The 27,623-nt window shown below is 38.7% G+C and overlaps 1 protein-coding gene across 2 annotated transcripts in view; it reads left to right on the top strand.

Moving 5' to 3' along the window:
* Positions 1–27,623, top strand: part of LOC124789604 (H/ACA ribonucleoprotein complex subunit 2-like protein) — a 39,196-nt gene that overhangs the window by 9,940 nt on the left and 1,633 nt on the right. The window lies entirely within an intron of this gene.

Below are 27,623 nucleotides of genomic sequence, written 5' to 3'. Positions count from 1 at the left end.
TTGCTATGTTATTGCTGTTTATGATGACAAATGGTACTTAGGATGTGTTGGAGAGTGCTGTGAAGCAGAAGGTGATGTCTTTGGGAAATTCATGGCACCAGCAGGACCAGCAAGATCATTTCATTGGCCACGTTTGGCAGACAGGTGTTGGATTGCTTTTGAACGTATTCTTATGACAGTTCCAGTTCCTACCACAGTGTCAGGAAGACAGTACAATTTGCCACTCAATGTACAGAGTACAGTAGCTAAAGTGTGGAGAACTTCTGTTCGAAGCACAATCGACTGGTTTTTAGCAGTTAAGGTGCAGTAAACATTAATGATAGGTTGTGGTAATCTGTCTGTATGTTGTTGCTTGGTGATTAAAAAGTTGTGGGAGAGGATAAGAAGATGCAGAACAGTTTACGATATGTTTTTACAAAATAGTGTTGTGGAACAATGGCCACATCACCAAATACGTCTGTCAACTTCCATTGTACACAAATGTCTTGCAATAACATGCTGAAATTTTGAGATATGTATCATTATGGTCTACTTATGCAGTGTGTGAAATTTGGCTTGGATACCACTTGCCCCTTTTGTGCTACCACACTTCGAAAATCCATGTTTTTCAGGTAATTTTTCAAATTTTTGTATTTTCGTGTGCATGTAACTCAGTTTTTGTGACTGATATGGGCATGATGAGTTCTGTGTGTGTTTAGGTCACATTAAGCTTACCGCAAAAAAAAATTATACCCTTTTTGAGTGAATTATATTTGGCATAGAGGGCACCTACAATATGTACCTTTTAATGTATTACATTTTTTAAATCACATTTTGGAATTTTTTATTTTCCCTCAGAGATATGTTGTTGGTGTTTTGATTCATGGAGTGTGTTCTTTCTGTAAATGGATGTTACTGGGTTGTAAAAATTTCACTGGACTGTGCAGAATAGTTCCAAAGTTATTAAGACCTGAAGTTGGGTCTGAAGATAGATTGCCAGATGCAGGTTGCAATTTCCGGGTCACGCCACCTTCTTTCACAAGTCATAATTCTGGAACTAATTGGCAGGGTAAACTAATATTTTGTACACGAGTGTTCCACACGTGGTAGAATTAGTGTACTGAATTTCAGTCAAATCTGAGACTTATGAGCTGGAGCCCCTGGTTGAACTGACATGGAATGACCCAAATTCTCCTTTTCCCTTGATAAGGTCGCTTAACTTCATCAGGTGGAATCATATATATTTCCTCTTCCAGTCTTCCATTCTGGTAGGCTGTTTTCACATCCATTTGATGAATTAATAAGTCTTCTTTACTGCAAGAGCTAAAAGGTATCTTAATGATGAATACGTCACCACTGTGAGAAAGTTTCATTGTAATCTATTCCTTCTTTTTTGGGAATATCCTTTAATTACCAAACTGGCTTTGAATTCCCATTAAAAAGAATTAAAGTCAGTAAGAAGACAAACACATGGGTAACACAAGGGACTAAAAAATCAGCAACCATCCTTAGAAACCTAAGCAAACATACTAAAATAAATACAACAATAAAACCATACTATAGGAAATATAGAAGGGTCTGTAGGAAAGTTTTACAGGCAGCAGAAAGGCTAAGCAATGATTCATGTGTTAATAATGGAAGCAATAAATCAAAATCGATTTGGAAGATTATAAGCAATAGCATAGGAAAATATAAAACCAAGACCTATAATTTCAAAATTAAAAGTGAGGGTAAAGTGATAGAAGATGCTCAACAGGTAGCCAATATATTCAATGAACATTATGTGAACATAGCACCGAATCTAATTAAAAGTCTGTGCAATTCAAACAACAAAAACATGTAAGAGTCAACTTGTGAAAAGACAATGTTTCTGTACCCAGTAACAGAATGTGAAGTCACAAATGTGATTAATAATCTAAAAAACTAAATGTCTTGTGGTACTGGCGGAATTCCAGACAAGGTAATCAAACATAGTTCTACCAGTATAGATACTCACCTAACTGACTTTATTAATAATTCTTTCAGGACGGGGGTGGTCCCGTCAAAACTAAAACTCTCCATAGTGAAGCTACTTCACAAAAAGGATAGTACAGATGACGTAAATAATTATAGGCCAGTGTCATTATTGTCAGGTTTCTCTAAAGTAATTGAAAGAGTAATGTATGAAAGGGTAGCTAACTTCCTGAATAAAAATAAAATACTGACGAAAGAACAGATCCACAGAAACGGCAGTCTTCCAATTCATGAAAATGGTTGTAAATGCCTTGGACAAGAATGAATTAAGCTGTGGAATATTCTTAGATTTATCTAAAGCATTTGATTTAATCAGCCTTGACTTATTGCTTATGAAACTAGAATGTTGTGGGGTCTGTGGACTTTCCTTCAAATGGTTCAAGTCTTATCTCTCTGATAGACAACAGAAAGTACAAATATGTCATGAAGGCAAAGAGTATCTTTCAGATTTTAGAAAAAAAATCTAGCTATGGAGTGCCCCAGGGTTCCGTGTTAGGCCCTCTGTTGTTCTTGGTGTACATAAACAATTTGCCAAACCATCTGACAGTTCCAGAAACAGTGATGTTCGCTGATGACACTAGCATTTTTATAAAAGGATACACTGCGGATGATCTACAGCAGAGTGTCTCTAGGACAATAAATGAGACAGGAAAATGGTTTAGTGATAATGCTTTGATCGTAAATAAGGATAAAACAGTATTGATGAATTTCAGTAATATTAAAATTAAAGCTAGAAGAAGAGTAAAAGCTGAGTTAGGGAACTATGTTATTGCACAAGCTCCATACACAAAATTCCTCAGTATATGGGTGGATGAGCACTTGAGATGGAAAAAGTATCTACAAGTTTTGAGTATAAAATTAAGTAAATGCTGCTATGTGCTAAGAATGCTTCGGGAATGCTGTAACACTGAATCATTTCTGTGTGCCTATATGCTTACATGAACAGTTTGCTTAGATTTGGTATGATCTTCTGGGGAAATACAGGTATGGCAAAACAAGCTTTCAAACTTCAAAAAAGGGCTATTGGAATAATGAAAGGGGTTCCCTGCAGAGTGTCATGTTGGGAAATATTTAAAGAATTGAAAATAATGACTCTTCCTAGCTTATACATGTATGAATATGTATGCTTTCTGAAAACTCGCCAGAAATTTTCAACATTCAATAATCAGGTTCATAACCATGAAATAAGGAACTGAGATGATTTTCACAGAGACACCCATAAAGGAGCACTCTACCAAAAAAGTGTAAACTACCAGCGCAAAATACTCTTTTAGTGCATTGCCTTCTACAATAATGAAAATTAAAGAATTTCATAAATTCAAGGTAGATCTTAAACGATTGTTACTAACACATAGTTTTTATAGCATTGTAGAATATCTGAATATGGAAAAGTAATATTATTTATATATACTGATATAAAATATTTGTATTTATTATCCAAGTTTTTGAAACAAATTAAAGATAAGAAACTATATTGTAATTGACTACTCCATACAATGTATATTGTTAACGGATGAATAAAGAGATTGATTGATTGAATTGAATTGAATTTTGGTATTGCACTCTCAGGATTTTTAATACTGAACACCCATCTTGTTCTTAGTGGCTTTTTATTTTCAGGCCTGTCAACCCATTCATATGTATCATTATCCATAAAAGATTGGAGCTCCTTTTCAATAGCCTTTTTCCAATCTTGAGCATTTGAACTTGCTAAAGCTTCATCAACTATGATTGGTTCATTGTTGATTGTTGGGCAGCATACATGTCATAATCTGGATATTCTTTTGTTTTGCTATACGTGAAGACCACTGTAAACTGACTTCCTTTGTTGAATCTCCTTCCTCAATTCGATTCTCAGGTAGCACATCAGCTTCCTTTTTATTCTCGTCTTCCTCTGTTTTAGTTTCCATCTCTGTTTCAGCACTAACACACATTATGCTTGGTTGCATTACTGTATCATTTTGACTACTTTCCTTTATTCTAGGCCTATAATCCTCCAAAAAATACATCTCTACTACTTATTATCTTCTTATTCACAGGATTATAAAATCTGTAGTCTTTTGAATTCCCACAGTAGCCAACAAAAATATATTTTTGAGATTTTGCATCCCACTTTTCTCTTAATGGTTTTGGAATATGAACCATTGCTTCATATCCAAAGACTTTTAAGTACTTCAGATCCGGTTTCTTCCCAATCCATACTTCGTAAGGTATATTGTCTCTCACAGCTTTGGCAGGTGTTCTGTTAATTAAATACACTGCTGTTGATGCAGCCTCTGCCCAAAAACACTTAGGTAGCTCAACATCACTTAACATACTTCTTGCCTTTTCTACAATGGTTCTGTTGGCTCGTTCTGCAACTCCATTCTGAGAAGGACTGTAGCAAATGATAGTCTGATGCCTAATACCATTCCATTCAACTGTTCCTTAAACCGCCTGTTTACATACTCTGATCCATTGTCTGATCTAATAATTTTAATTTTCTTCCCAGTCTGTCTTTCAACCATTTTCAATAAACAACAAATATATCATTCACTTGATCCTTGCTACTTATAAAATAAACATGCATGTATCTAGAAAAATAATCTATGAATGTCAGGAAATAGAAGCTACCTTCTAAGGATTTATTCTCCTTAGGTCCACAGAGATCTAAGTGTATGAGTTGCAAGACTTCGATAGATCTGCTCTGACTCGTTTTAAATGGCAATCTAGCCTGCTTCCCTTGCTTCATTAAAAGAGTAAAAAACAGAAAATGCGTTACCTTTATCGGTAGTCTTTCTCTCAGGACTACTAGAATTAACATGCTTCTTTTCTTTTATACTTAACTTTTCGTTACACTTTGAAGCAATGTGTCCAATTTTCTGGCATCTGAAACATCTTATTGGCTTCTTCTTCTTGTAATTAGAGTATAAAGCCGATGCTGTTTCTTTTTCTGAAGCATTAGAATCTGGTTTATTCTTCACGTCATGTAGAACCTTTACTTTTAACACTATCCACTGTAATGGTTATTCCCGAACTTTCCAAACCCATAATCAATGGCGAATATTTATCTGATAGTCCAGGTAACAATAAAGTTCCAATCCATTCATCTGCAATTTCAAAACCAATATTCCTCAGATGATTGGAGATTGAAATTATTTTATTCACATATTCATCCACACTTTTACACTTATTCAATCTTGTGGTTATCAGCTCACGAAGTAATCCTACTTTTCTGGTTAAACCACCATCTTCAAATCTTTTTCAGTTTGCCCCATACTTTCTTTGCTGACATAGCCTTTTCTATGTGAGGATAAGTCACTGGATCAACCAAAAGGATTTGTTTTGATTTTGCCTTCCGATCCTTAGTAGCAAAACTTGATTCTGTAGGTACCAATTTACCATTTACGACATCCCATAAGTCATCCAAGTGCAAATACACTTCTACGGAAAATGGTCATGTAATTTTCAAAACCTACAAGCCGCTCTATTTGTGGTATCTGTGTTGTACTCATTTTACAGTTATTTTCTTCTTCATATAGCATACACAATCCAACTTTATACAAACTTCCGCGCACTTTTTGCGCAAATACACGTCACCTTAAAGCTTGTTATTTCACTTTAATCCAGTAGCTCTGCCCATAACCTGCTGTAGTTTATGCAGATTAACGCAGCTAAATGACAGGTAAAAACCATTTGAGGGACAAAATAAACTTATGCTTTATTCGCTCAACATGTATTAATACATTTGACTACCAAATTATATTACGTTGCCCCTTCAACAAACCCAGAACATGTATATTCCACAGAGTCAAATGCACTCTGCACATCATATCTTGTGTTCCATTATGCACACTAGAAAATGTTTGTTCACATACCCCCAACAAATGTACTTAGGAGGATTATAATTTCTGCGATAGCTGCGAGTGTGCATTCCCAATGAATTGTGTGTACATAAAGGTGCCAGAATTTAGAGCAGAATAACTGTCAGTTGTATGGTTGGCAGATGCGGTCCCTTGAAGCTGCATATTTTTAATTTCCATCACTAATTTCCTTTCATGGTGTGTGATGTAATTGGGCAGATAAATAATCTAGTCACTAAGTGGTGGCAGGAGAAAACACGAATAAAAGGCATTACCCATGCAAGCTTTTGAAATCACTGGCTCCTCCTTCTGGCAGAAGGGTTGAAGGGGAAGAAAGAGGGATGAAAAAAGATTTGTGAGGTTTAGGAAAAGGGGTAGGAGTTCAGAAAAAGGACTGATAACTCTTTCGTTCTCGTCCTGTCCGGTAACTCTCCCCTGACCTGAGTTTGTGGATGATTTTTCCATGAATCTTTCATCCTCTTCTTCCCATCTGGTAAGCCCCCCTGAGCTGGAGTTCTATGTAATTTTTGTGAACTCTGCCCCATTTCCTAAACCTCAGCAGTCCTTTTTCTTCCTCTCTCTCCCTTCCCCTTCAACTATTGTAAGAAAGAACAACTGGCTCTGGAAGCTTGTAATACCTTTTATATATGTGGTCTACTGCTGGCACTTGGTGAGTGATTTTTTTTATCTGTCCAATGACAGTGTATTTTCAAAAATTGATCATTTTCTTCAATGGCATCTGTTTAACAGGTATTCACATTTACTCTTCAGTAGTAGCCATATAGGCTACTTGTTAGATAAGTACATGAAAAAACGACGACGACTTAGTTCTCTCATAAATACAGTGTAAGCACTTTAGGCTGGCTTCCCTGGATTTCATTAATGACATTCTCTTCCACTGCCTGCCTATCTTTTTGTGAAACTTTGTTGTATAATGTAAGTGTGGCAAAGTAAATGGTAAAAGGTTGTCCTACAGCTACACCAGCATATTTTATTATGTCAGTTTGTATTTCAAAACACTGCTTCAACTTGTTGGTGTCACCTGACTGTGATGTGGCTAAACTTGACATTGTGATATCATGCAAAGAATTTTTATTTTATTTTTATTTTTTATTTTTATTTTTTTTAATGATGATATAATGGATTTCCAGTGTTAAATGTGCAAAAAAGAGTTGTGTATTTGCAATATGAGGTCTGCTGTCCAGTGGCAATGGCCGACATTGTGAAATGATATAGAAAGAGTATGATGGAGACCCTACAATAACATTACTGTATAATCTTTTTTGTTACTTGAACTCTATCACAGTGTTCAGAACTGACATTAGAATATATAAGGAATTTTTAAATGTTTCATGTACCAGTAGCCTACTTAGTTATAGACGTTGCTGCTGCTTATGTGTTGAAATATCAGCCGCCTCTAATTGTACTCTCTTCTCACACCTCTAAATTTTTCCGTAAGTTTTAAAGAAAGAAAACTATAGATAGATTCATACATTTTTATTAAAATTTCTTTTTGTGTCATAAGTGGTTTGAAGTGAAAAAATCTATTTTTTTTTTTTGTCTCAAGTCATTTTGTGGTAGTTAAATAAGGAATATAATTACAGCATTTGCTGTGAACTGGCCAAGATTGTGTAGTTCATAAATTTTTGCTTGGGATCCTAAGATGTCATGGTATCAGTGGCACACCAGCTACGCGACTGTAGTAGCATTACCAAGAGGAGACGGAAAAATTTTAATACTGTTGTGTATGATGTCATGTATGAGCCATGTGACAGAAGTGCTTTGAAGCAGGTGTGATGCTTCAGTGAGACCTCTGTTGTGCTAAATATATCCAGATTAGGAAAGTTGTTAGTTGTTGTTATTTGTAAATGTCTTTGTATCTGTTGGTTGTGCGATTGATCTGACTGTGAAGTTCAACAAATACGAGACAGGACTGCTGGCTAGTACTGTCCTTGCCTTCTGGAGGTGGTAAGTGTAGTACTTCTGATGAATGCACATAAAAGAAAAGTCATAGTGATGACAGTATCCTAGTTTTCAGAAATATTTTTTCTGTCCTTTGGGATGAGGGTAGTGTAGAGAGGGGAAGGTCCAAATTGAAAGGCTGATCGCTCCAAAGCCAGGATGAGAGGGACCCATCGGTCGTGAGGATAAGGATATTATCTCCCTTACTGCTGGTGGGTCATTCTCATTCTGGTGACTGAGTGACCTGCCTTTCTTCTTTAACTTTCCCCAGTCTGTCGCTCTCTCCTCCCCGGCCAGCCGGTGTGGCCGTGCAGTTCTAGGTGCTTCAGTCTGGAACCGCGTGACCACTACAGTTGCAGGTTCGAATCCTGCCTCGGGCATGGATGTGTGTGATGTCCTTAGGTTAGTTAGGTTTAAGTAGTTCTAAGTTCTAGGGGACTGATGACCACAGATGTTAAGTCCCATAGTGCTCAGAGCCATTAGCCATCTCTCCTCCCCAAGGAAGGAACTAATAGTTGTTAAAGCTTCACTTACACTTTTATGCGTGTCTGTTGGCAGTATTAATCTTTTCACCCCCTGAGGTATAGCCAGAAATTCCATTTCGTTTATTAATTTTCTGGATTGATTTTTCCTTTAACACAATTGAGAGTGAACTTTATCAGCCCTATTATGTTGACAGAGGAGATCCACAACATGCCAAACACCATAACTTTACTACATAAGTAGGGTGCGTTGATGGAATTTTGAAATCTCAGAAATGGCTAAAGTTGGTCCTCCCCATAGCAGCAATGGTTTTATCTACATCTGCCTGAGTACTCTGCAATTCACAATTAAGTACATGACCGAGGGTTCATCAAATCACATTTAAGCTGATTCTCTTCTGTTCCACTCCTGAATAGTGCACAGGAAAAACGAACACTTAAATGCTTCCGTCCAGGCTCTGATTTCTATTTTGGTATGATGATCATTTCCCCATTTGTAGATGGGCACCAACAAAATATCTTCACACTCTGAGCAGAAAGTTGATGATTGAAGTTTCACGGAAGGTCCTGTCACAGAGAAAAACACATTTGTTTTAATGACTGCCACCCCAATTTATTATATCATCTCCATGGTACTCACTCTTGTATTTCGCAATAATACAAAACGATGAACTTTTCGATGTACTCCTCCAATCCTATTCGAAGTGGATCCCACACCACACAGCCATACTCCAGAAGATGGCAGACAAGCATAATGTAAGCAGTCTCTTTAGTAGGCCTGTTACATTTTCTAAGTGTTCTGTCAGTAGATCATAGACTTTGGTTTGCTGACTCCATGTCATTCTCTGTGTGATCTGTCCAATTTAAGTTATTCATAGTTGTTATCCCTAAGTATTTAGTTGTGTTTACAGCCTTTAGATTTGATAATATTATGAAATGCTAGATTGTTACTCACCATATAGCGGATATGTTAATTCGCATATGAGAACAACAAAAAGACAGACAGACAAGTTAGTTTTTAGATTTCTGTGATTTATTGTGTAACTGAAATTTAGTGGATTGTTTTTAGTGTTGATGTGGATGATTTAGAGCTGATTGCCACTTTTTACACCATACAGATATCTAGCGTAAATGATCTTTCAATTATTTTTGATTATCTGATAACTTTACATGGCGGTAAATGATAGAATCATGTGCAAACAATGTAAGAAGAATGCTCAGATTGTCTCCTAAATGGTTTATGTAGATCAGGAACAACAGATAGCCTATAACACTTTCTTTGGGAATGGCAGATATTACTTCTTTGTTACTCAGTGACTTTCCATCAGTTATTATGAACTGTGATCTTTCTGTCAGGAAATCATGAATCCAGTCACACACCTTAGTCAATACTCCATAGACAAACAATTTAATTAGAATCCGTGTCAGCTACTTCTCAATAAATCATTTTCTGTAAGGTATTCATTCAGTTCAGGTACAGTATATGTTCCAAAAGCCTACTGTAGATTGATGTTTGTGATATGAGTCTGTAATTCAGCAGATTACTCATATTTCAATTCTTGGATATTGGTATAACGTGTGCAACCTTTCAGCATTTGGGTACTGTTGTGACACTGGCACTATTGAGAGGAAAATTTGTGTAAATTGCAGGGGGATCGCTGCTGTCAGCTATAGTGGGACATCAAGTGGAACCGGCGGCAGCGAATGAAAATATGTACCAGACCGGGATTCACACCTGCTTACTAGGCAGGTGCAGTAACCGCTGCACCATTCGGGACACAGTGTTATCGCAACTGCATGGACTACGTCAGCATGCCTCATGGCTGATCCACATACCCACTGAGCCCATCTAGCCACAGCCCCTGTCCATTATACTCCCATTTGCTACTCAGAGATTCCCACATGAGGACAGACGTATTTGTGTGTCCCCACTGAAGAAGATGGATCCATTGCCCAGCTAGGCTTATCAATTACATGAATGCATTCTGTTCTTTTGACTTGCAGATGCACAAATACGTCCAGCCTCCTGTGGGAATCTTTGAGTGCCGAACAGGAGTATAATAGACTGAGATAGTGTATAGATGGTGCTTTATGGGAATGTGGAGTGGCCGTGAGGCATTCCGAAATAGTCCATTCAGTTGCAATAATGCTGTGTCCTGGATGGCATGGTAGTTATTGCACCTGCCTAGTTAGCAGGAGGTCCCAGGTTTGGATCCCAGTCCGGTAAACATTTTTGCGCAGTGCCGCTGATTCTGCTACTGTATTTACTTGAATCTAAGCCGCACCTGAAAAATGAGACTCGAAATAATGGGGAAAAAAAAAATCCCGAATCTAAGCCGCACCTGAAATTTGAGACTCGAAATTCAAGGGGAGAGAAGTTTTGGGCCGCACCTCCAAATCGAAACAAAGTTGGCCCATTGTAATATGAGACACAATTTAGGTCGAATGAATGACGATACAGCTACAGTAGTTTGGTTCGAGTCGTACGCTTAGCAGTTAAGCTTTACCAGGTAGCCATTGCTATGCGTCAGGTGCTCCGTCCGCATTTATACGGGTACCCTTCCTTTTTGACGTGCTTCGTCTGGTTTCAATTGATTGCTTATTTTGCTTTGATCTGATAAGTGTCGTTTTCTTTGCTATGGGTGTTTACGTCACTCTAAGCTGAAAATGCATTACTGTACTGTGTCATGCATTGTTTGCCGCATTCTGATGGTGCGTGTTTACGGCCTGTCGCCGCTCACGGCATGGCTTGCTTTTGTGCGCGCTACTGCCGCTTACAATTAAAAAGAGGAATCGTCTCATTAGCGAAACAATGGCAAAAGACTGCTATTTGTTGTTACTTACACTGCTGCTTTCTTTGATAATGATCACCAAGAACCAAATAATAGACTGCGTATGATAGAACATGTTCTGAACAAGAGTTAGGCGAAAATTTTTCTCCGTTTGAAAATCTTTGCGGCCACTTCTTTAGTACATCAAATTCTGCACAGAAATTAGAGTCATCGTAGATTTAAAAATCTAGTCGGTTGCCGTGCTTCATTTCTGACTGTATCACTATTAGGCAAGAATAATATGAATATAAACATATATTATTCCGCGTTTGCTGTTGTCTCACTCTAGTTTCGTAGTTTATTAGGCATACAGGATTTAAATGAGATAGCAGCAAACACGAAAGAATACATGGCAAAATGTTTATATTCGTATTATTCTTGTGGTGAAGAGAATACTGCATGTGATTCACATTTCATCAGGTTCCTATTAGCAACCATCTCTTCTCACAGGTAGGAAACAGTCTTGCCAGTCGGATTTTCGTAGTACATTGAAATGCTGCTACATTCGAAGATGAACAATATGGAATTTGTATTTACTTCGTTGGATAATGTATGTAAATGCAGTGGTCGAAACTCGGGGCGGAGAAAAAAAAGCTCGTCTTCCACCTGACGCAGAGGTTTTGGCGCCAGTATTTATCTTTGTGCCTACAAAGCATGCCTATGTAGCGCTACATATATTCGATGGCAGAAGTTAGTTGTGGCGGCACCTACCAACATTTTTCAGAACTTCCGCTTGCTTTGCACTCTATTCTAAGCCGCAGGCGGTTTTTTGGACTACAAAAACCGGAAAAAAAGTGCGGCTTAGATTCGAGTAAATACGGTAAATGTCCTGCTACAGCTGATAGCAGTGATCCCTTTTCAATTTACATATAATGTTTCACAGCTTCAGATTCTGTGTGGTGTCTCTATTTTTTCGGACATGTCCGAAAGAACAGACACCATGCGTTCATATAAAAGAAAATCTGTGTGTTTGATTTGGGGGGGAAAATGAGTGCTTTTTAATTTTTTTCACTTAATTTTAGCTTTTATTTTGTGTAGAAAAATGGGTATTGGTTCATGTGAGGGAGAGTTTCTTGTTTTTAGCTGAAGGAAGATAAGTAAAATGCATGCACTATGTTGTGGCATTTGGTCAAAGTGTATACAAACTACTAGAACTTAGACTGCCCAAGGGGACAGGAGAGGAGTAAGGGAACAAGACCTGCCCCTTGCTCTCAGGACTGGCAGCTTATGTCCAAGTTCTGTGTTCCTGTGAAAGCAGAACACATAATGGTCATAGGGATTGTTGATCTATTCTGATGTTGTGAGATTCATACTTGAAGCTGGACATGGGCCAAGTTTATCTCTGCAATCATTGCAAAATGAAAAATAAAAAAAAGAACAAGCAATTCACAACACAAAGCAAAGCAGTTACACAAACCAGTCACTAATGGCTACATCACAGTTGTTTGCAGTGGTAAATGTGGAAGTTAAGGCTTGACATCTGCCAGTATTTTAAGTAAGTGTTGTCCATTCCCTCCTCCCAACTAAAACTGCCACGATAAAGTGTCAGCACAATAGACACATTTGTTTTGGAGAAGGTAGGTGGGTTAGGTACATTACTTGGATTTATTCATTCTTTATGTTGTTTGGTTTGTTTATTGAAGTGTTTTGTTTATGTTAGGTGTTTTTTTAGGTAATTATGTTGCTAAGACGTGTTTTTTGTAAGATATTCTGCATCTATATACATCTGATTGTTCTGCAAATCACAATTGAATGCCTGACACAGGGTTCATCTAACCACCTTTATGCTACTTCTCTACCATGCCGTGTCCCCTCAGCACACAGGAAAAACGAACACCTAAATCTTTCCATGTGATCTCTGAGTTCTCTTATTTTATTAGTGTGATCATGTCTCACTATATAGGTGCACGCCAATAAAATATTTTCACAATCTGAAGAGAAAGTTGGTGATTGAAATTTCATGAGAAGATCCTTTCACAATGAAAAAGCATTTGTTTTAATGATTGCCACCACAGTTCCTGGAAACACAAAATGAGGTGCCCTTCTTTCAACTTTCTTGACGTCCCGCATCAAACCTATCTGATGTGGATCCCATACTGCACAGCAGTACTCCAGAAGAGTCCAGACAAGCGTAGTGTAAGCAGTTTCTTTAGTAGACTTGTCGCATTTTCTAAGTGTATTGACAGTAAATCACAGTCTCTGGTTTGCTTTCCCACAACATTATCTATGTGGTATTTACAACTTACATTATCCGTAAATGTAACTTAATCCCTAAGTATTTAGTTGAATTTACAGCCTTTAGATATTTGTGATACTAAAATTTAGCAGATTATTTTTAGTTTTCATGTGGATGACTTCACACCTTTCATAATTTAGAAACAGTTGCCTCTTTTCGCACCATACAGACATTCAGTTTGTTTTGATCATCTGATGACTTTACAGGATGCTAAATGACAGCATCATGAGCAAACAATCTAAGAGAGCTGCTCATGTTGTCTCGTAAATCATTTATGTAGATCAGGAACAGTAGAAGGCCTATACAATTTCATTAGGGAACGCCAGACATTACTTCTGTATTACTCTGTGACTTTCCATCAGTTACTACAAATTGTGACCATTCTGACAGAAAATAACAAATCCAGTCACACAACTGAGACAATACTCCACACACACACACACACACACACACACACACACAATTGGGTTAGGAGTTGCTTGTGAGGAATGGTGTCAAAAGTCTTCTGGAATGCTAAAACTATGGAATCAGTTTGACATCCCTCGTCAATAGCACTGATTACTTCGTGAGAATAAAGAGCTAGTTGTGTTTCACAGGAATGTTATTGTCTGGATCCTTGTTGACTGTTTGTCCGCAAATCATTTTCGTCAAGGTAATTCATAATATTCAAACACAGTAAATGTTCAGAAATCGTAGTGCAAATTGACATCAGTGATATTGGTCTGTAATTCTTCATCTTTAGGTACAGATCTTTCGATGAGAAAGTTGTTGTGTATGATTGCTAAGTATGGAACTGTTGTATCAGCTTACTCTGAAAGGAACCTGGCTGATATACAGTCTAGATCAGAGGAGCCTTACCTTTATTAAGTGATCAAAGTCGCTTCACTACACCAAGAATATCTACTTTAAGTTCCTGAAGTTGGCTCTTGTTCTTGATTCGAGTTCTGGAAAATTTACTTTGTCTTCTTTGGTGTAGGGATTTTGGAAAACTGTTTCAGTAACTGCTTTAGTGGCATTGTCATCAGTAACATACGATTATTATTGTGCAGCACAGGTGTTGATTGCATTTTGTACTTTACATATGACCAGAATCTTTTCAGTTTTTTGTCAGACTTTGAGACAGTCTTCCTTGTGGAAACTATTAAAAGCATGTCGCATTGAAGTTTGCACTAAATTTCGAGCTTCTGTAGAACTTCATCAATCTTGGGGATTTTGCACTCTTTTAAATTGGCTTGCTTTTCTCTCGTTTTCTGCAACAGAGTTCTGACCTGTTTTATGTATGATGGGAGATCAGTACCATCTCTTGTTAATTTATATGGTATACTGTGTATCTCTTAGTTGCTGTCGATACTGTTTCTTTGAATTTAAACGATGTCTGGTCTATGCTTATAATCAGGTGGGAAAGAGTGGACTCTCTGTTAGGAAGTTGTCAAGCCAAATTTTATCTGCTTTTTTAAATAGATGTATTTCACAATTATTTGTGGTGGGTTTGAATGTTACAGTATTCAGATTCATTACAACAACCTTGCGATCACTAATCGCTGTATCTGCCATGAGCTCCCTATTTGCTCAGGATTATTTGTTGCTAAGAGGCCAAGTATGTTTTCTCAACCGCTTACGCTTCAAGTGGGCTCATGAAATAATTGTTCAAAATAGTTTTCTGAGAAAACATTCAGTATGATTTCGGATGAACTTTAATGCGTACCACCAACTTTAAACGTGTTTTCACCAGCATATCGAGGGTAGATTGATGTCACTACCACCTATAATTGTATGAGAAGGGTGCCTATTTGAAATTAGACAATTTCTCTTTGAACTGGAATGAAATTTTCACTCTGCAGCAGAATGTGTACTGACATGAAATTTCCTAGCAGATTGAAACTGTGTGCCAGACCAAGACTGAAACTTGGGACCTTTATCTGTTGCTGGCAAGTGCTTGGGTAGCTCAGTTGGTAGAGCACTTGCCAACAACAGACAAAGGTCCTGAGTTTGAATCTCAGTCTGGCACACAGTTTTAATATGCCAGGAAGTTCCTGTGAACTATTCAGTAACTGTATCATCTTAGTGGGGGGAGATCAATAAAAGGAAAGAATTATTTTTTGTATTCTGGTTGTCAAGAATAATCTCTACTCATATTAACTCACAGGCACGACTTATTTCAGTTTCACTACAAGGTAAACTACTTTTGACAGCAATTAACATTCAACCACCAACTGCATTTAATTATTCTTGTTGAGCAGGGTTAGGTCCCTAGTATAAAAATTTCAGATGAATTTATTTCTGGCTTTAGCCAGCTTTCAGTACCTGTAACACTTTGAGTTTCAGTGCTCTCTATTAGTGTATGGAGCTGCTGTTCTGTCCCAACACAGCTATGACAATTTACAACTCTAGTACTGGTTGTTGCTAGGTCTATCTTTCTCTGTTTTAGGCTGATGCCCTTTCTGTAACTTCCTGAGACTCTCTAACCTAAAAAGACAACCCTGCCCCCTCCACACAGTCCCACTATCCGTGTAGCTGCTTCCTCTGTGTAGTGAATCCCTGACCTATTAAGTGGAATCCAGAAACCCACCAGCCTATGGCACAAGTCAAGGAATCTGCAGCCTGTGTGGTCACAGAACCATGTGAGCTTCAGACAGCTGTGTACCATTGGACCACAGTCTGTTGTTGACAATGCTACAGATGGTGAGGCTCTGCCCACATCTTTCAAGCAAGACTGGCAGTATTTGCCACTGCAGCTAACACCTGAAACCAGAGAGAACCTCTGCCAATCAAAAATAGCACATATCACTAGTAGTGACCTGAGCCACCACCTGCAGTTGGCTGCTGCCTGTGCTGTTCATGACATCCGGAAGCAGCCTTTCGACATATGGAACAACTCCTCCCAGTATGCAGACTGGATTCCTTCCCCTCCTTGGCAGCCATATCCCTAAGGGCCCCCATTATGTGCCTAACATTGAAGCTACCAGTAATCTCGCCATCTGTGAATGTCTTTACATTGTGGACCGAGAGACTTCCTGACATTTGATTGACCACCTGGAAAATCTTTTGCTGCCTGGCACACCTTGGAACAACCTCCCATGCTGCCAAGGCTGAGGGGTCAACCCAGTGCAAACAGTACCCGTGGAGGTCACATTAGTGGACCGATGGATATGTTTGTAGTGAATATCGTAGCTTGATGGTTGGTGGGTATCATGGAGTGTGTTAAAGTTAATTTATCAGTATTAGTATTTATGTTTTTTCCCCCTGTGGATATCTCTAGTTCATATTCTGTATTGGAGTCTTACTTGGTGTTTTCAAATTTGCCCATTTCTTAAATAATAATTTCTACAGTAACAGTGAAAAACGGTTACATTAGGTCGTTAATATGAACAGTCGTCAGTTGGTGTTGTGGAGTTCATTGTAGCTGTCTGTATAGGTTAGGGGAAATTAAATGACCATAAGGCATTTCTGGCTGGGAAATCCCACCTGGAGTCATTCGGCTGCCAGAGCTAGTCTCTTTTATTTGGTGCCACTTAGGTGACTTGCACGCTAGTCTCTTTTATTTGGTGCCACTTCGGTGACTTGCACATCAATATAAATTAGGTGAAGTTAACAATATCAGCATTTGTGTCGCTCTCCCTGCAGATATCGGTGTTCCATGGATGGTTGGTACTGTGGAACTTAGCTTAGTTATAAAGATTACTTCAAGATAACGATACTAATTTTGTATTACTTTTTGGAAGATTTATCTAATTTGAAGTTAGTTGTTTTTGTGTTTGATTTTTGGACTTGTTTCGTATTTGGGGGAAGGAAGGGTTGTTGGTCCAGTTTGTCCCCACCAAAAACCTCTACATTCCTGCATGTGACTCGTTAGTTACAAATTTCTTTTTTAGATTATTTCAAATATTTTTTATGATGAAAAGCTTGTGTTTTCATTATGGTTTCCTGAGTGGAATCATTGTTGCCATTTGATTTTAGTTGAGTTGCGTGTATCCTCTTATTAGCAACATGCATTTCTCACCCTTTTTACTGCCACATAAACGGTTGCTCCCACAGTGCACCTACAGAGAAGCCTAACAATATGCTCTTCTTGTATCTATCTTCATATGGATTCCCACACACTGAGGAAAGCTGTGCGCCTTCAAAGGAACCATCCTGGCATTTCGTGGAACATTTTATGTAACTATGGAAAACTTAAATCTTGATGGCTGTTCATGGACCTGAACCATCATCTCCCGAATGCAAGTCCAGTATATGAATTACTGCGCTACCTTGCTCATACTTCCAGAAATTAATCAGAAGTTGTACTGAACTAACACTTAAATTTAACGTCATTAATAGAACTCCAGGGAGAGGTAGATGGCAGCCTGTTACTGTTGTAATGAGCACTGGAGTCTTCTGACCAGTGAGTGATGACCAGTGAGTGATTGCCCAGATTGTGACACAAGATTTTTCTTAAATTACAGTTACCTTCAGCTTAGATTCAGCTTTCGTTTTTTATCAAATAATTACTGACATTTGCAATCGGGCTTCAGTTGCACCAATAGTTTACAACTGCCCTTTATTTACGTGGATATGAGCTTCTGTATTACGGCACAAGACACTTCATCAGGTCATGGCAAAATCCACATTATTTTTTTGCAAATTATCAGATTGTTTCAGAAATTCATCTCAATGTTTAATAGGTTCATTGCTTTACCTGTGGAAAGAAGCTATTTTGATTTCCTTTCTTAGTCTTGAAAAGGGCCGTATGTTTCTGAGAAGTTCACAAATTGCTGGTGTTATTAACTGCATAGATGGTCAACTGTTACCTTGCCTGATTCTCAGCCTCCTTTACTATAGGTTCAGGAGAAGTTCACAATTGATTATCTGACCTTTCTGAACCTGACTTCTCTGCATGAACACATTGCAGTTGGAACTGCCAATTAAGAGGCAAGAAAAGTTTTTTTTGTAAAAGTAAATTGTGTGTGTATTTAATTGTTACCATGTTATTTTTGATAACTTAGAATGGCGGAATGCAGTGTAGAGGGAGACCAAGGCTTGACTATAGCAAGGAGGTTCAAACAGATATAGGTTACAGTAGTTATGCAAAGGTGAGAAGGCTTGCACAGGTTAGATTAGTTAGAGAGTTGCACCATACCAGTCATTGATGTGAAGACCACATGAATGTAGAATGAGTTAAAGATTAAAAAAAAAAAAATCGATATTTACCTGAGTGCTTTGCATGATAGACATGAAAGCGTAAACACTATTTTAAATGTAGTAGTTATATGTCATGGGAGTAGACAGGTGATACTTCCATCTATCCTTTTTTTTTATCCAAATTAATTGTGAATGCATGGTATTTTGATCCAAATGTCCAGCATACCTGAAGATACTAGATGGAATGTTCCAAAAGAGAAGTAAGATGGTTGTTGTGCTATTTGTCACCAGTCCTGTTTCTAGGCTCAGTGCCAAGGCTGGTGAGCAGCTACTTTGTTAGGCAACTTCCTCGTGCTACAACAACCATAGTGAACATCCTTTGTAACCCAGCTCCTGCATACCATATCATTGCTCAACCACCCCTAAACAACTTTTCAGTAACTAATTGTTAAGAATAATGCCCTTAGGGATTGTGCCAAAAAGCTGCTCTAAAAATGGGTAGGGTTAATATTAATTTTTAATGCAAACGTTGGAATAAATTTTAGTTACGTAGTGATATCGTGTGAAGCTACTTACAGATGATGTATGGATGGAAGGTGCGATGCTAGAACATTATAGGAGATTACAAGAAGACCTACACAGGATCTAACTGTGATGTAACTGGCAGCTGACTCTCACTACAAATAAATACAATATGTTGCATATAAATAGGCTAAAAGTTATATTAGCGTCCAATGTCACATCAAGCAACAGGCTTAGAATAGTTTGAAGATGTGTCCAGACTAAGTTAACATCTGTTGACCGTGCAAAACTAGTTCTAGGAACAGCAGAGGCACACTGAGATTCAGTGTATCATCCATGAAGGAAGTATGTTACAAAACCCCCATTTGATTGATTCTTGAGTACCGTTAGGTTGGTGCACAAGTTTGTAACATTTTTGTTTTGCATATTTGTATTCCAGTTGCTATGAGGTTATTTATCAATCATCATTTTTTGTTTGTAGTTCAGTGTTGCTATTGGAGTTTACATTTTGTCATTTGGGGAGAGTGAGTGCAGCTGTAGATGCTAGAAAATAGAATGCCAAGTGGAGAAATTGGAACATTTCCGACATATTCTTCTGTTTGAGTTCAGTAGAGGGATGACAGCAGTGTAGGTAGCCAGAAACATTTATGTCATATGTGGGGATAATTCCATTGGACAGAGCACAGCAAGAAAATGGTTTTCTCATTTTAAGGAGGATGATTTTGGCATTAGTGACTCCACATTCAGGAAGACTTTCAGGGTTTGATGAATATCGTTTAAACCTATTAATCCACAATGATCCATGTCAGTGTACTCAAGAACTGGCAAATGTGTGTGATGGGGAAGGTTCAAAAATTGGGTGTATGGGTACTGCATGCTCTAAGCCAAAATCACAAAAATTGATAAGTGGCCATAAGTGCATCTCTACGTGCTCGTTGTCAGTTGCTTTGTGAACAGCACCGACGGTTCCTATCCTGTATCATTACTGGTGATGAGAAATGGTGCCTTTATGCTAACATAAGGAAAAAAAAGAGAGGAATGGTTGAGCTCAAGCAAAGCAGAAAAACCTTGTATGGAGACCTGTGCACATTCACAAAGGATAATGTTATGCATCTGGCAGAGCCGCGACTGTGTGTGGTGTACTACAAATTGCTTCCTCAAAGTGTAACCATCACTGCTGAAATTTATTGTCAACAACTGAGACGTCTTTCAGATGCAATCCAAGGACAATGACCTGGAACACTGTGTGAATGAAGAGATGCTGCTTCACAACTACACCTGCCCATGTCCTACTAGATTGACAAAAAATGCTATACCGGGGTTAGTTTGGTAAGTCATTCCACAGCCATCTTATTCATCTGAACTTACATCCTCAGATTTCCTGCTATCAGTCGAACAACCTTCAATGATCTTCTTTTCTGGGTGGCAAAGTGCTCTGAACATGGGTTGATGAGTCCTTCACCTCAAAACCATGTGATCTCTACAGTCACGGAATCGAAAAGTTACCCCAGCATTTGGCAGGCTATTGTAAATAGTGAAGGGGAATATATTATTGATGATTACAGTCTTTGCTATGTTTATTAAACTCATGGAAAAATGCTACAAACTTATGCACTAAAACTGTTTTTAAATGTAGGATTCTTATGAAGTAGATGTAATGGAGAGAAAGAAAACATTTGAAAGAGAAGTTGACTGTTTTGTCACAAGCTCATTCAGTCAGAGTTTCATAGCATGATCATCTAACTGTGGTAGCAGAATAGCCTTATCCGTCACAGAGAGCCTACCTGTTAAAATTTGGAGACTGCACATTTGAAGAAGAGTCACATGACTTGTTCCTTCATCTGACATATAACTAACTGAGTGAGGTAGTGCAGTGACAGAACATTGAATTCATTTTTTTTGGGGGGGGGGGGGGGCAATGTCAGTTCAATTCTCCAACTGGCCACCCAGATTTTGGTCTTCTGTGATTTCCCGAAATCGGTTAAGGTGAATGCCATGTTGGTACCTGAGGAAGGACACTTCATATTTCCTTTCCTATCCTCCTCAAAGCTGAGGTTGGGCTCATTCTCTAATGAAGGGGTGTTAAATCCTAATCTTGTTAACTTTTTCCATTCCACATATTGCACACAATACCATCCTCCACAAACCATAAGGTATGATAATAGATGTACATATGTATTATAACAATGCATTTTATTTTTTGAGAAAAGTCTTTGTCTTTAGTGAACTCCTGAAGTCATTAAAAGGCTTTTCACCATTGGTAAAAGTATAACTAATAATAGGTCTAAATTGGTTGTAGTCTGATATGGTTAAAATGTAGTGTGCCTAGAATATTTGGCGCATCCATGGTGTCCCATAAAATACATTCTCTGTATGGTGCTAAGTGGCAAGCAGCCTCATGAACTCAGCCAGCTCATTTTTGGTGGGAGTTTCACGTCATATTTTGGAAACACTTAGAAAACTTGTTTCAAGAGACACAGATAGTTTTGCCTATCATTAATTTTTGTAATACTTTATTAAGGCCAAACAGTGACAACTCTTAGCAACTTGACCTTGTCCTGAATTCCTGTGTGAAATAAATTCAACATACCATTGTGTGATCACGTTACCTGTTCCTACAGAGATGTATTGTGGTTACATACAGTCCAATAACTCGATTACCACACACTTCATTTGCCCTCTCAATGCCTTAGTAATCATTAACCAGAATACTTATGCTTCTATACAGGGAGAAATAGAACTCTGACAAAAATTCAGAGGTTGTTTGGAGCTATTTTCGGAGTATTTTCATATGCATATGAGAGCTGTGCGATCTCTAGTGACGACATAATTAGTTGTATTTAGTTTGATTTCTCACTCCCATTTACATATGTACCTATATTACAACGAAGATATCTGCACAATAGTGCACTGACTGTTTTGTCTGCAAATAAACTTATTCAATTCATTCATGATACTTGCATTCATTACTATTCAGTTCTTTGTCTGGTTTGTGTTCCATGCAGTGTCAGTTGTACATTAGAGTCATGTATAGGTTCACTGACTGCAATGAAAGAGCGTCACAGTGAGGCTTTGCTGAGCTGAAATGAAAGTGTATATGTTTCGTCTGATGGTTGTTGCATTACTCTGTGTTTTGTATTGTATATTGTGGTATTTGCTTATTACAGGTTTTTTCACTGTTGTCAAGGTATTTTCAAGGGGGAAAAAATGTAATTGGGGGGAAAAAACCAACTAAATTGTAATCATATTATTATTCTGTAACGAGCCACCAGAGATCACTGGTCCCTTGTACCAAAATACTCAGCAAATATTCTTCCCTGAACACCCTCATATATTTTGTCATTGGGGTTCACATCCATCTTGTATACTGGCCATTTATACTAAATCTTTTGAGTTATTTCAAATGCCATATGTTTGGGTGTGCTGCAGTTACTTGTAATGTTTTGGTATTATCAATCCAAGAAACAAGATTTCTGTCTGCATTTTGTATACATCTTTCTACATCCTGGATCTGGGTATTCACGCTAAATAGAGTATAGAATATCTTGTCTGTATCAAGGATCAGATAATTCTGGAGCTGAAAGTCATCCGGAAAATATCACATGGTGACGTGAAATAAGCATTTATGGCAGTGCAACTTCCCAGCTTTTGATACTTCTTTTGCTGTGGACATGAAAAGCTTATCAGAAGGAAACACCACAGTACAGAAGCAGAGCATTAAGGCTGCTAAAAATATTTGCTCCAGCAAGTACATTGGCAGAGGAATGGTAGATGAAAAATGCATCATTTGTGATTTCCTCCCTTGGAAGAGAGTTCAGTTTCACCATGTGATTAGTAGTTTCATAAGATGTAGCAGCCATACAGACCATTGATATTGTCGTGAAGCATATATCTAGGTAAAAGTGCACGAATGGTGTCGGCGGTAGTTTTGCTGCATGTTGGTGTTAGTGATAACTCGTGTGGTGAACAATTGGAACTGTCTATGACTTATCATGAGTCGGTTCTCGGTAGTCAATCAAAATGCTCATTCTTCATTTCCTATGTTTCATAAATAAAATTAGCTGGTATTTTCTTCAATTAGATTAGGTTACAATCAACAGAATGTTTGGCAAAATCAGAAGTAAAGACATACATGTGGGTTATTACAATGACAGATGTATAGCTCGGGCTATGTTAAACGTCAGTCTATTATGAATTATATTTTTGTATTGACATTTGTTGACTTCACCAACTCGCAAGCAAATTATCACATTCCCACCTAAACTAGGCTTAGGGCTTTGCGACAGGTCAATCTATTGTCACATCAATGAAATACTAAACCCATTAACCAACTTTCAAATTCCTAGTAACCAAATCAATAAAATCTATTCTGCTACACTCCATATCAAAAACAAATGTAATCAATTTGTATCTTCTGAAAGAAATCATGAGAGTTAACGATTCTCATTGGCTACCATACACTATCACCTGATTGGCTATGACTGGTGTCAAGGAATTGCCAATATCAGCACATGGTAGAAGAGCCACAGACACCATAACTGCACATTATCCTATATCTGTATTAATGCTCCACCAAAAATTATGTGTGTCTGTTCTGCAGGATCAGCAAAAGACATACAACAAGATGACGCAATATGAGTTCCTCAGTCTGACACAAGAAAATATTATTATAGTGAAACACTTTTGTGCCCTGTCTTACTTGTTGAGAGTAAGTGTTCAAGCCTTTGTAAACAGTTTTTCATCACAGGTGGCTGCTAGATCAGAACTTTTGGACCAGTATTTGCATGTTTGTTTATTATCTAATCCTATGTAATCTGGGAAACTACTCCAGTACAAAGACTTACAATCTCCACATGCTGCTCATGTATGGATTATTATAAAATAAGTACATGGCCTGGAGATGGTTTAACCACCTGAAAACTAGCCAAAGTTTCCAGAAAATGTGTCATGGTAATTCTGTTATTCAGTTAACAGATTGACAATCAGGTTTAGATTTGGTTTCTGTTTGACCTTATTCATGACCAGCAAGATGATGCAGTGGTAAGACACTACACTTTCATTCCAGAGGATAGGAATTCATAGCCATGTCTGGTCATCCTGATTAGGTCAGTTTCCTTTCCTGATGCAAGCTAGCGCCTCCATCCTAAATGACCTCATCAACAATGGGATGTTAAACCCAAACTTGTTCGTAGCGACAAACACTTGGCTGTAGAAATGGCTTACGAAGTCACCGCCACACTTTTAATAGCGGGCTGACCGGTCCGCTGGAACAGTAAACAGAAAGATGAAACCCCAAACACTCTGATTAAATAAAAGTCGGTACTTATCTTTATTCACGAAGATACAGAAACAAGGTCGTGAACTCCGTGTCTACGGAAATCTGTCTAGTTCAAGTCGGAGCGGCTAGGTCAGCGTCGGCTGACGACAAACAACAACTCTGCTGCGATGCACACACAACTGACTAGCAAGTACACAATTCGGTGGCGAGTATACAACTGAGCGGCGAATACAGAACTGTCCTAGCGCTCGCGACTCCAGCGCTTAAGAAGCCAAAAGCCAGCGGTGCGCGCGCAGACTTGCGGCCATTTGCTGTCTCGCTGGCGCTGCTTATGCGGACGGCGTCCGGACTTTGATGCTGCCAACCTTTTGGCAGCGGGCTCGGTTGGCATTACTGCCTAGGATATAACACAAACCTTCCTTCCTGCATGGACAAAAGGTGACATTTCACCTCAATGCTTTGTGTGAAACAATATATGCTGGTTTAAGTTACATGTAAAGTGAAAAACTTCTACTGCAAAGATAGACACTGTAGTAATTAGGTGCAGTCTGCTGACATTGAGCCACAGACAGACTTTTAAGCGGTGTATAGGGCTTCTATATAAGCTCTTCCCCCCCCCCCCCCCCCCCTACACACACACACACACACACACACACACACACACACACACACACACACACACACACCTTTATGTATCTGTTTTATTTTTCTGTAATCTTTGTTTCTATATTGTGACAAATATTTGTAAGTTATGATTTTTGAAGTACATTTTTCTTTGTATATTTTCCAATAACACACTACTGGCCATTAAAATTGCTACACCAAGAAGAAATGCAGATGATAAACGGGTATTCATTGGACAAATATATTATACTAGAACTGACATGTGATTACATTTTCACGCAATTTGGGTGCATAGATCCTGAGAAATCAGTACCCAGAACAATCACCTCTGGCCGTAATAATGGCCTTGATATGCCTGGGCATTGAGTCAAACAGAGCTTGGATGGCGAGTACAGGTTCAACACGATAGCACAGTTCATCGAGAGTAGTGACTGGCGTATTGTGACGAGCCAGTTGCTCGGCCATCATTGACCAGACGTTTTTAATTAGAGAGAGATCTGGAGAATGTGCTGGCCAGGGCAGCAGTCGAACATTTTCTGCATCCAGAAAGGCCCATACAGGACCTGCAACATGTGGTTGTGTATTATCCTGCTGAAATGTAGGGTTTTGCAGGGGTTTATTGAAGGGTAGAACCACGGGTCGTAACACATCTGAAATGTAACATCCACTGTTCAAAGTGCCGTCAATGCGAACAAGAGGTGACCAAGACGTGTAACCAATGGCACCCCATGTAACCAGTGGCACCCCATACCATCACAGCGGGTGATACGCCAGTATGGCGATGACGAATACACGCTTCCAGTGTGCGTTCACCACGATGTAGCCCAAAACGGATGCGACCATCATGACGCTGTAAACAGAACCTGGATTCATCTGAAAAAATGACGTTTCGCCATTCGTGCACCCAGGTTCGTCGTTGAGTACACCATCGCAGGTGCTCCTGTCTGTGATGCAGCGTCAAGGGTAACCGCAGCCATGATCTCCGAGCTGATAGTCCATGCTGCTGCAAACATCGTCGAACTGTTCGTGCAGATGGTTGTTGTCTTGCAAACGTCCCCATCTGTTGACTCAGGGATCGAGACGCGACTGCACGATCCGTTACAGCCATACGGATAAGATGTCTGTCATCTCAACTGCTAGTGAGACGAGGCTGTTGGGATCCGTATTACCCTCCCGAACCCACCGGATCCATATTCTGCTAACAGTCATTGGATCTCGACCAATGCAAACAGCAATGTCGCGATATGAGAAACCGCAATCTCGATAGGCTACAATCCGACCTTTATCAAAGTTGGAAACGTGGTGGTACGCATTTCTCCTCCTTACACAAGGCATCACAACAACGTTTCACCAGGCAACAGCAGTCAACTGCTGTTTGTGTGAGAAATTGGCTGGAAACTTTCCTCATGTCAGCACGTTGTAGGTGTTGCCATCGGTGCCAACCTTGTGTGAATGCTCTGAAAAGCTAATCATTTTCATATCAGAGCATCTTCTTCCTGTCGGTTAAATTTCGCGTGTGTAGCACGTCATCTTCGTGGTGTAACAATTTTAATGGCCAGTAGTGTAAATGTGTAAATTTAATGGTTTTCTTTGCATTCCATCTGTCTGTAGTGATTTTTACCTCCTTGTTTTAGTCGGCCTGCTCAGCCATTGTAAAGTAATTTAGACCTGTGTTGCACATGTTTTAATCACCCTTATATCCCTGCCTGTGAGTTACACCGTTGCTTTGTACCGACGTCATTGACCATTGCAAAATGAGATTAGAAGTTTGTGGCGTAGCAGGATTTGAACCTAGGACCTTTGAGATGTTTTGGAAGATAGGAGATGAGGCTCTGGTGGAAGTAAAGTTGTGAAGGCAAGTTGTTAGTTGTTCTTTGATAGTTCAGACATTAAAACATTGTCCCACATTAGCAAAAATGCAAGGTTCAAGTCCTGGTCTGGCACAGAGTTTTAATCTGCCAGGAAGTTTCAAATCAGCACTCACTCCACTGCAGAGTGAAAAATTCAGTCTATTGCAAAAGCTGATTGCTATATTCCATTAAGCTTCACTCCACCATCTTAACTGAAGGTGCCACCCACCGTGTTAATTCCATGTACTTCTTTGAAAACCTGTTTGTTCATGTGACATCAGATTCGGTGGCAGTTGAATAAAGCAAGTTCCACCATAGCACAAAAATACAAAGTTGCAATTACTTGTCATGTTCTTTCTTATAGGATGTTTACAGACAGCTGGAAACTGATTTTAATATTGTCTCCTCAAAATCCTGTTAAAGTAAATACAAAGCACCCTTCTTGCAAGTTATCTACAAGTTTGGAAAGTCAGTAGATGGTTGTAATGATGTATTCCGAGTATTTTGTGTAGGTGGCTCAGTTCTTAGGGCAGAATTTTGGCGTAGTATACTGCTTTCCATTGTGTTCAAAAGTGCTTGTTGTTTAGATGCTTGGCAGTTTACATACAAGCATCAGTGGATAAATAGAGCTCTGTGTTCCTTATCTCTTTATGAACTGTTGATTCTCTTGGCACCAGACCATATTTGTAACTCACTCACTTGTTGAAACAATAATTTGCTTGTGGTTTCACACTGTTGAACATAAAAATATAATTTCACAAAGCATACATATGTGGAATGTGTTTTTGCCTTTGAGCTATCAGTGCTTATATATTGAGATTAATCTACATGTGAACTATGTCAGTTTTTCTGTAATATAGGTTGCTGCATTTTTTGTTTGTAA

The sequence above is a fragment of the Schistocerca piceifrons genome, chromosome 3, assembly GCF_021461385.2.
Source record: "Schistocerca piceifrons isolate TAMUIC-IGC-003096 chromosome 3, iqSchPice1.1, whole genome shotgun sequence".
Taxonomy (NCBI): domain Eukaryota; kingdom Metazoa; phylum Arthropoda; class Insecta; order Orthoptera; family Acrididae; genus Schistocerca; species Schistocerca piceifrons.
This window is presented reverse-complemented; position numbering and strand designations above follow the sequence as displayed.